The following is a 10,543-nucleotide window of genomic DNA, read 5'->3' as shown; positions in this document are numbered from 1 at the left end:
TTTTTTTTTTTTTTTTTTTTTTTTTTTTTTTAGATGGAAAAAACTGAGCACGAGTATAATCCGCTGGGAACATGTAGAGGGTTGGACGACGGGCTCGAAATTAATTTGTCTGTTCCCAGTATCAATTTCGAGTATCATAGCTGCGATCCAAGCGGCAATATCAATTGGACTCCTCTCGTTGGACAATACGACAGACGAAGAGAGAAAGAGAGAGTCTTTTAATTAGCCAGCGCGGAGCACAAGTACTCACCAGCAATAACAGAAAACTAAATGCACGCGCATATATAGCATATGTATAGGCTTTTTTACGATCTACAGCTACGATGGTATATCGGATGTATTTGATACGAGTTTCTTCTCATCTTTCGAAAAAAAAAAAACCTCTTCAGAGACATCAAAGGCACCGTTACAATACTTTCGAAACAGTGATCAAGTCAAGTAAAAAATAAAATATTATTACACATTGCCTTGAGTTTTTTATTTTTATTATTAAAAGATTCTGTAGAAAAGTTCTTCAACAGATTTTAATTTTTTTTTTAGAATAATTTTAATTTAAAAAATTTAATAAATTTAATTTAAAATTTGAAAAAAAAAATCACCAACTTCATTTAACTCGATTAACAATAAACGTTTATCAGATAAAATTAAATAAATGTATTAAGTATTCCATGGTTAAAAGGAAAAGGTGTGTAAATATCGAGAATATCGAGAAACGATTTTGAATAAATTCGATAAAAAATCGATATAAAGCTTTTTAAAACACGCATAAGAGAATCTAGCAAAGATAGTGCCGCCATTAGTCGGCCTGTGAACGATAGACCAGGGTATGTAACTGAACAGGTGAATATCGATGAGAATCACGAGAAGTGCGGGTGAGGCTATCCATCCATCGATAGATAAGGATGCCGATAGGAGAATGGATGAGAATGCAATTGAAGAGCGAGAGAAGGTAGGATCTGAAGAAGCGTGAGAGAGCGTGGCGAGGAGTGTGTGAGACTCAAAGAGACAAGTACACAAAGAATTCTTTGAATGAGAGAGAGAGAGAGAGAGAGAGATTCAGATACATATACATGCGCAAGAGAAAGAAAGAAGATGAACGGAGGATCCCGATTATTCAGCATCGACGAGATTTGCAATCGACATTCTCTTCCTTTCGCCGCTCATTATATTGTGCCGTTCTAACCGTGCGGATCTCTTTCTCTTCGTCCGTGAAGCCTTCTTCGAAAAGGAGGGGAAGGCGAAGAGAGACAAGCATAGCATGGAACAAACGAGAAGTGGAAGGCGCATTGCTGTACCGTGATTGTCACACACCACCACCGCCACTATCTCCTACCAATTAACCGTCCTTCTCCTTCCAAGTCACGAAGCCACTGAAAACAAGAGATGCGCCTCGGGTGCAGAGAGAAAGAGAGAGAGAGAGAGAGGGAAGTCAGATTGCACGGTCTGCGGACGCGGAGAAACACGTTGAGACTTGAGACAAATCCGTGTAATTGATATTAAACAAAGGAAAGAAAGTTACAAGGAGAGGAGAAAAAGAAAAAAAAGAAAAGAAAGAGAAAGAACTTGGGATGAAGAGGAAAAGGAATAATCGTTAAGTTTCGTACAAAACGTCGGTTAAAGTGTTTCTCTCTATTCCGATGATGTTTCAAACACGAGTTTTTTATACATTCAATCGATAAAACGAGACTCTTAAATCGAAATCGTTGGCAAATTAATTTCTCTTCATTAGGAGGGGAAATTTCTCTCTTCGTACCCTCGTCAAATATTCACAGGATATCGATACTTTGATAACACTCTCTCTCTCTCTCTATCTCTCTCCACTTTATGGGTTTCAGAGTTCAATTGCCTTTTTTGTCATTAATTGTCGTTTCACAATGGCGTCCGTTGGAGAGCGCGTTGAAAAGCACTCGAAACGCGTGCTCCAGTAGGGAATCCCTACTTGGCATAAACTCGTCCTTCGTTTGATCGTTTTACTAGTCGTTTTCGCATCACTCCATAAGCAATTGTTTCGACAAACTTGGAGGCGGAGCGTTTTATCTTTGCAACTTGTCTTCCCCGATTCCCCCGTTGTCGAGCCATACGGCCTTTCATTTAATCCCTTCATGTAAATGCAATAGAGAGCTCTTTTTAAGCTTTTTAAGCGTATTTACGCACTTTACATATTTTACCTTTATCTGCAAACGTTTCAAGCATCCTCGAGAAACGCGTATATATACAAAACATGTAAACACGGTGTATCTTGAAACGGTGTCGAATTTCATGGAAAAATAAACCAAGCCCCTTTTTTCTCTCAGGCTCGTGTCATCGTTGATCCCCAAATCTCTAAACGCATACTACCACTACCACCAATGACATCAAGATCATACACTACGACCGTTAATAAACACTGTCAGCATCAGTAGCTGATTTTTTGTCGCCTTCACTCCCGCGTATTTTGCACGCTTAAAAAGTTTAGACCTCGCTTTATAACGAGCTTAAGACCGCGCGCGGTTAACGAGGAATGATTTACCACGTTCTTTGCCATATGGCAACTACTAATACATACAAGAGAATGTATACAAATTCGTACGCGTATACGTTTGAATACGAACGATTCGTGTGCGTGCTCGAGAGAGGCGACTTTATAAATCACCGACGGCTTACAGGCCTAATATAATCATGCCTAATAAAGTTGGCAGCCACTAAATTTTCTTAACTCGGCCCCCGCTCCATTCGAGGATGTAATGTTCAAACGGACACTCTAATATAGTTCAAGAATTCGTGAATCGAAAATATGATAAAAAGTATAGGAACAAGTATAGGAGATTGAAATGTTTGAAGAGTATATGTTTGTTCGATAATAAATTTCTAACAATTGTTTTCACAAATAATAAAAAAATTGTGTATACATATATATATAATTCTTCGACAAACGAAACATCTAAAAATTATTAAGATTTATTTATTTGATTAATCGTTCTTTCCAGATATCTCTTTCTTGTGATATATCTTAAGAAAATATGGTATTGGATATATAAGATAAATGAAGCGATTATTATTGTTGATTAATTAGTAATCACTTTGTATCATTATATGGACAAAGAAAGTAAGAAGCAGAGAAAGAAAGAAAAATTGAGGTGGAGGAATATTCTCATAAATAAATCGTTTTCCAAGCAAGGAATTGCTTTTCGAAGGACAGTTTAGTTAAGGGACTTGAACTCATGTTTGGCTCGATGCTACCAGCCGTATTTACATGCAAGATTTACAGTAGATTGCTATCGATTCCTACTACGTATATTCTCTCTATATTAACGTTCGATCGGTCGGGGAACGTCACTAGCAGAAGCGACTAGTTTGACCTTTGGATCTGGTTCCTTTCCCTCGGCACTATATCTAGGAGTAAAACTCTCAGAAATCGTGCAATTACATTTTCTTTCTTTGTTTGATCAATTCGATGAATTTTCTTATTTCTCTCAATTCGTATTTTTGTTTTTATTTTTTCTCAAAGTTTTCATATTTTTTGATGAATATTGGTTGCGTATAAAAGAAGATCTTCGTAATTTTGAAAATTTCATAGTTCATTATTTTAAGTTTCGAATAATTTAATTTTTTCATAGTTCATATCAACAATTTTTCTATAAATATAAAAATCTTTTGATTACAGAAGATCAAAGATCCATTTTCTTATAGATTTAATCTTTTTTTTTAAACATTCTTTCGAATTCTCAGAAATGTTCAATTTCGTTATGGATGAATATGTATGACACACATGTATATACATTATTAGACATTTATCTATTATAATACAAAATTTAATAGGGTGAAAAATTAATATATCATCGAAACATGTATACCAACGAATAATCTAAAATATAATACATTTTTTTTTTATTTTCAAATTTCTGATTATAATTTTGTCAATTATTCTTTTTATTTTTTTATCATTTATTTCAAAATTTTTTTTTTTATTTTTAATAACCAAACATTCGATGATCATCATTACCATCCTATCACAGAATTTCCGCATGAGAACACACTGTCCCGAATACGAAAGACCTATCAGCACTAATAACGATACGTGACCATCAAAGCCGCTAGATCCCCTAGCCGAACCATCCAGTTGCAAAAAGGAAATAAAGTAAAAGCGAGCAATTAAAAGCCAACAAGTCAGTCCTCTTGTCCCTCTTTGCTTCGGTCCCAATCCGACGTACCCCCCTCTTGCCTATCCTTTCAAACCTTTGCATCATCATCCAATCAAGATAGCCGCATTTCTGCTGCCAACTGTTTACGTGTGTGCGCGCATGCGCGCACAGACACGATGGATCCGATAAGTTTGTGCGCTTGTGTATACAATTCGTTCGGAATCCTTTCCTTGTTAGGAGTCATTTCAAACATTTGCCATATCACGATCATTCCGAAGCATTTCTTGCTGACTAAAAAGACGTTTCTATTCAGAGGCTTAACTCACGTTTTTCTCTTCGTATGCGTGTTAAGAGAATTAATTTCTGACCAGTCAATCTTTAAAATTCGTTCAAATATCTTAATGAGCGGTTTCTAATTTGACGCAGCGGTTCTCAAGGATATGTTTAGATATGGAGAGAATGGTCATTTAAGCGAACATACCTTAATTGGACTTACTATAACTGGAATTACTGTAATTGTATATAAAGAAAAAAATATTTTAAAAAACTCGTATTGAATTTTATAAAATTTTTACATTTTAGATGGGAATTTTAACGAGAAAGAAAATGATATTAAGAAATAGAAAAAAGATCAAGATTTGATATAAATAGAATTATTTTTTCTTTTAAATAAAAGATTCTTATAAACTGCAATAGTCATGATATTCTTGCATTTATAAAAATTCATAATGGATAATATCATTTCGTGATTTCTATACGAGGACAATGTTTGCAAAATATAATTCTCGAAACATAAGTCTCGATTTAAAATGTTGCACAAAAATTCTGATGAGAAGGCAAGACAGGTATTGAAGATTTTCCTTCCTGCTATTTATGAAAAGAAGCGTCATTTAGAAGACTATGTGTTTGTGTTTGAAGTTTCTTCTGAAAACAAAACCGACATAACCTCAAAGCAGACAGAGGTTGACTAGAAGGCACATCAATCGAAAATTGAAACGTCATTCTCTTATATCGTCATACCAACGAAGAAGACCAGAAAGCTCGAATTATCCGTCGTGAATTAGTGACCCTTTCCTGCCTTGGACGAGCATGTTTCCCCGGTAGATGAACCTTCTTTGTACCGTATGCGTCATCCTTCACCGATTCACCGTGCGTTTTATTTTCTTTTCTTTCCTTTTTTTCAGATTATCCCATGGAAAGAGAGAATCTACTGTGCACCAACCGCACTGCTCCCTCTGTTGAATATCAAACGAGGTATACACAGGTGAAAGTACCGAGTGAGAGAGAGAGAGATGCTCGTTACCTTAGTCATCCTAGACGTATTGTTGAACCATCAACGGAGAGAGGAGTAGGTAGAACAATGCCATCATGCGTCACGACGCCTGGACGTCTGCCCGTGAATGCGGCTACGTGGAGAATAATTATCGTTGTTTGCACTTCGTTTTCCTGTCCGTCGTTGGGAACGTTAATATTTTTCGGCCTTAATTGATGCGCCGATAATTGTGCGTGGGTACCGCGGAACGAAACGCTCGTTTAACCGGGAGATTGTGGCTTGACTCATTCCCTTCTATACGTACAGATGGAAAGGGAGATGGCGCTGGATACGTAAACACGCGCGCACACGCGTGCAATGGGGCTGACGTTTGATTCGATGTCAATGAGCGGCACAATCGGCCATAATGTATTCCTTCTGGCGTGATCCTGTCCCTTTTGTTGTACGAACGTAAGACGGATGAATTTCGAATGCGCTTGATGTTTAATCGTATTTACCGTGTTGGTATTTATCTTCATCCTCCTGAATCGACCCTTAAATTTAAGAGGAAACTTGGCGTTGTAAAGTATAGAAAAGCTTGTGTAGAAAAAGAACTATCTTATTGAATATTTTATCGCAAAATATTATTATTATCGTATATAATGGTTATTATTTTATCTTCGAATCAAGTTTTTGTAGAATTTATAAAATTAAATCTTTAAATATTTTTGATCTATGAAAATTTAAATTTGCTTTTGTATTTAAATACGAACGGATATATTTATTTTTTTTTTCTGGGCTTAATAAGTGATATTAACGAATTACAAGAATTTTTTTTCATTTTATTGAATGAAATTATAATCATTTTATAAATGATTATAAATGACCGATCGTCTTAATGCGAAAGACTATATCAATACTAATTACATGGTACGTTGGATCATTGGCAATTTATGTTAATGCCATAGCTCAATTCAGATTCCGACACCAGATTAAACGATAAACATTGAATCATTATTTACTTCCTCAACTATGGAATTGATCTCTAATGAATCATCAATTAATATAATATGACATAATATATATATGACATCAATATAATATGACATATTTTCAACAATATAGTTTTAGTCATCAATACAATAATAAAAAAAATAATAAAATCTCTTCAATTTTTAAATAAGATTTTAAATTTTTTAGCAATATTCGGAAATCAAGAACAGGGAGATATTTCAAATTCGTTGAATTTCTTTCTTTTCAACCGCAAAAGTTTAAGCAAACATCAATTCCTGATTCTTCGAGTTGAAGAAGTTTGATTTCGAATTCCCTTTCCAGAATTTTTCGAAGTCTCTGCGCAGAATCGTTTGTTCGATTGCAGAGAGCAGAATAAAAGTTTGATTTTTCCGAACACGTGAATTCACGCAGTCATTGAGAAGTATAGTATTATCCTTCGAATTCGTAATAAATCGAACGCCTTTGCATTTCGATCACGCACTTCAAACGAGAATCACACTGTTCCCCTACCATTGTTCCCCTACCACTAGCTATCCCTACTCTTAAGTAATCTTCTAACTCGCTACTCTCTCATGCCTCTTTCGTTTCTCATGACAGTTAGCTCGTTTTTATGAAAATTTATTGAAATATCAAATTCGATCGCCGTCATCAAGTACGATCATCATAAATAATTCATATAATGCAAGCGGGACAATCAATAAACTTCGCGAGATACACAGTATTCAAAAATCCATCTATCTTGTTCAATCTGATATATCAATTGTTCTTATTTCTGTCTTATCAGCTAGTTAATTTCGTTAACGATCTTTGATTCAACGAGGAAAAAACACTTTATCGTGATAATGATAAATGACAATGAAGTGTGAAATTTTAAACTTAACCTCAAACAGAATCCATGCGATCCTCGTGAATAAAAAAGGACAACGCGTGCGCAGGCGCGTAATTCGGGCTGGTGGACAAATTTCTATTGTGATTTTAACACACTCAGTTGCTCGTATATGGTGGCAATAAATTAACGTTGCCAACGTTCAAAGGTGGTAATTAGAACCGTCAAATGTTGATTGGTTTGACGATATACGGCAATCTCTTGTATGTCGATCCAACAACTAATTTTGATGGAATGTGTGCATCGTGATATATAAACGACTATTTAATAAACTATAATGAAAAATTGAATTTGAATAAAACGAAAAATCGAAATTTAAGTTTTAAATTTATGGATTTTAATAAACTAGATGAATCAGCATCAATGATTATAAATATCTTAATTAATATAATAAATTAATATATGAACATATTTACAATTTCAAAATAGAAAAAATTTAACGAATTATATTATATTAGTTGAATTTAGTGAAAAGAATATTATTATATTTTATTTTTCCATTCTCCAAAAAAGATATCGTTTGTATCTAAAAATGCATATGTTATAAAAATTAAAGAAGGATTCTACCCTATCTTCAACCTTTTTTTTTTTTGCTCTAACCGTTGATGAAAGATGCGGCTACTACTAATGAGCAGCTCATAGATAATAATTATTTTTACGAAAAAATTACATTCACTGTTGTTGCTGCGGTTGTTCCCCACGTGGTCGTAAACGTAACCCCGGGAATGATATACCAACAATAATCGTGGCAACATAAAATTCAGCGGCCATTAATTTGCATAAACGCGCCACTCGTTTTATTCCGTATGCATGGACGCGGGTGTGTGCTTGCGCGTGCAGCACATACGAGAAATATCGTTTGGAATACGATCGCAAAGTCTCGAATATTTTATATCTCAACCGAGAGTAAACTTCACGACAGAGATAATTACACACGTTATTTACAACATTGCTGATGCGAAAATTCGAAGAGAGAGAGAGAGAGATTAGAGGAAGGGGAAAGTAAACGATGTAATAAAGAAACATTCCGATCTCATGAGGATTCTCCTAAATTTGATATTCATCTCTCGTATTCGATAGGCCACGAGAGATTTTCCATCTCACGTCTATTTGAAAGAAAAAGTGGGCACACACGTCGCTACAATATCGAATCAACAGTTCATTTAAATATAACGAGTTACGTGAACAAACGCGTTTGGTCACCCGATGAACACGTTATATTCTGACACGTATATGTATATGTAATTCGAAAATGCAACTATAGGACGATACGAATGTGTAAGTTTGGTAGCAACTGTGAATACATCAGAGACACAAATGTATTTACATATTTTAGATGTATCTAAGATGATTAAAACTGCTCGCATCCTATATGTCATGGGTATTCAGGAGAGAAGAATTTTAAATAGAGAAAAGAAATTTCGATCGAAATTGTTGTATACCGATTTAAGTGCAAATGAAAGCTATCATTCATTTAACTTTATGTAAATGTCGTGTTATTTAATGAATAAAAATTTATATATAAGAGACTTCTTTTATACTTATGAAATGCAAGTGATATATTTTATTAGAATTAAGATATATAAAAATATTTAAAATTACCTATTTCGAAACAGCATTTTATTTAGAGAAGTATTAATATAAAAATAAATAGTTGACTATTTTATAAATACTTAAGTCGATAAGAAATTTAAAAAGATGAGAGAAAAAAATGATATAAAATATAAAATTTTAAATTTGGATATTTATTTTAATTTTGGATATTTATTAGTTTTCGTGATGTTAATAAAAAAACTTCCAGTATTTGAAAGCTGTATACAAATTAGTCTTTTAGAACTACGGCTAAAAAGAGAAAGAAGAGAAAACGTTTCATCTTTGTACACGTTTTTCGGAAGCCGCACAATTTTACGCGAACTTGCCTCTGTAATAATATTCTCTCATTTCGATGCATCCACGTCGAAACGACAAAAATCGTCAGGGCTAAGCCCACATGTTGCTCGTGGGTAAAAATACAAGCAACCAATGAAAGGGCCGCACAGCAGACTCGAAAGGTCAGTCGTGCATACGAGTGGTTCGATGTCTAGCGCATTCGTGCGCGTATGTATTCCCTTGCCTGTGTGCAAGTTTCGAGCCATGAAGGCACTGACACGGAAGCCTGTACGAATCAGCCACCCTGTTCACGCTGTGTGCAGACCTTACTATTACAAATTAAACATTTCTCTGAAAAAGAAGCCTACTCAACTCTACGTTATTCCTTCTTTCCCTCTCTTTATATTCCCAAGTTTTATCGGTTTCTATCGTCGCATAAAACCATAAACTCTACTCGTGTTTCGACTGCCAGAATAACGAATCATTTATACTCCATGAGAAGAAGAAGGACAAAAATAAAATGGACGGCCAGTGTTATCTCTATTGAGGAGAGAAACGTTTTTATTTTCTATGTCTGTTACGTAGACGCAATTTTTTTTCCACATGAAAGCCACGCTTGTGTGGCTTGGTATTCGCTCAGACGCGATTATTCGACCGTGGATAATCGATTTTTTCGAGGAAACAATAATAAAAAAAAAAAAAAAACAATCATTCTATGGCTGATGTTTCTTGACATTCTGATGTAACCAATATAAAATAAGCTTCTATCTAGAAGCTTGGTGTCTATGATAAATATTATGGTACAAGAGATGGATAAAAAAGCTATGTTAGATTGGAATCAGTCGATGATTCGTTACCAATCGCATGATCTGTTTTTCACTCAAATTGCCGATGCAAATAATTTACTAGTATTGGTTATCTAAAATAATAATTTAGAAATAATAATTCTCTACTTGAAAAGTAATAACATTCAATATTTAAAAAAGAAAAGAAAACAATAACTTCGTAAATTGCAATAAAAAAAAAACAAGAAAAAAACAGAATTTTTATCAAATCGTAATAACGAAATGGCGGTGTCCTCAACCTCTGATATCATTACGCGAATGATGGTGCCTGGTTAATGGGGAGAAAATGGAACAACAGGTGTGTTGCTGGCGGGTCAACACTACTACAGAACAAGGATGACAAGTAAGCACAAGAGAAAAGTTTTCAGGTGAAGATATCTTCGCGCACACACGGTCCAAACGCCATTACCCGTTTTATCGTAAATTTCCACATTTCATTTGAGCGTGAACCAAAAGCGCATCGCCAGTGGTCGAATAGCCGGCCATGTTTCTTTTTCTCTTTCGCTCTCCGCAGTGCGTCGAAATGACCTATTTTTACGGTGGTGCACGATATGTT

At 34.9% G+C, this 10,543-nt stretch overlaps 2 long non-coding RNA genes across 3 annotated transcripts in view; one reads left to right on the top strand and one right to left on the bottom strand.

Annotated features, from left to right (window-relative positions):
- LOC116185174 overlaps positions 1–369 on the top strand; it is a 1,342-nt gene extending 973 nt beyond the window's left edge. The window contains exon 2 of the long non-coding RNA XR_004149962.1: positions 34–369. This is a non-coding gene — a long non-coding RNA (uncharacterized LOC116185174). The remainder of the gene's footprint in view (positions 1–33) is intronic.
- Positions 1–10,543, bottom strand: part of LOC116185173 — a 73,918-nt gene that overhangs the window by 25,007 nt on the left and 38,368 nt on the right. The gene's annotated exons all lie outside the window — the stretch shown is intronic.

This window comes from Apis dorsata, unplaced genomic scaffold (assembly GCF_000469605.1).
Source record: "Apis dorsata unplaced genomic scaffold, Apis dorsata 1.3 scaffold_113, whole genome shotgun sequence".
Taxonomy (NCBI): Eukaryota; Metazoa; Arthropoda; class Insecta; order Hymenoptera; family Apidae; genus Apis; species Apis dorsata.
The sequence above is the reverse complement of the archived record's forward strand: the minus strand, read 5'-3'. Positions and strand labels throughout refer to the sequence as shown.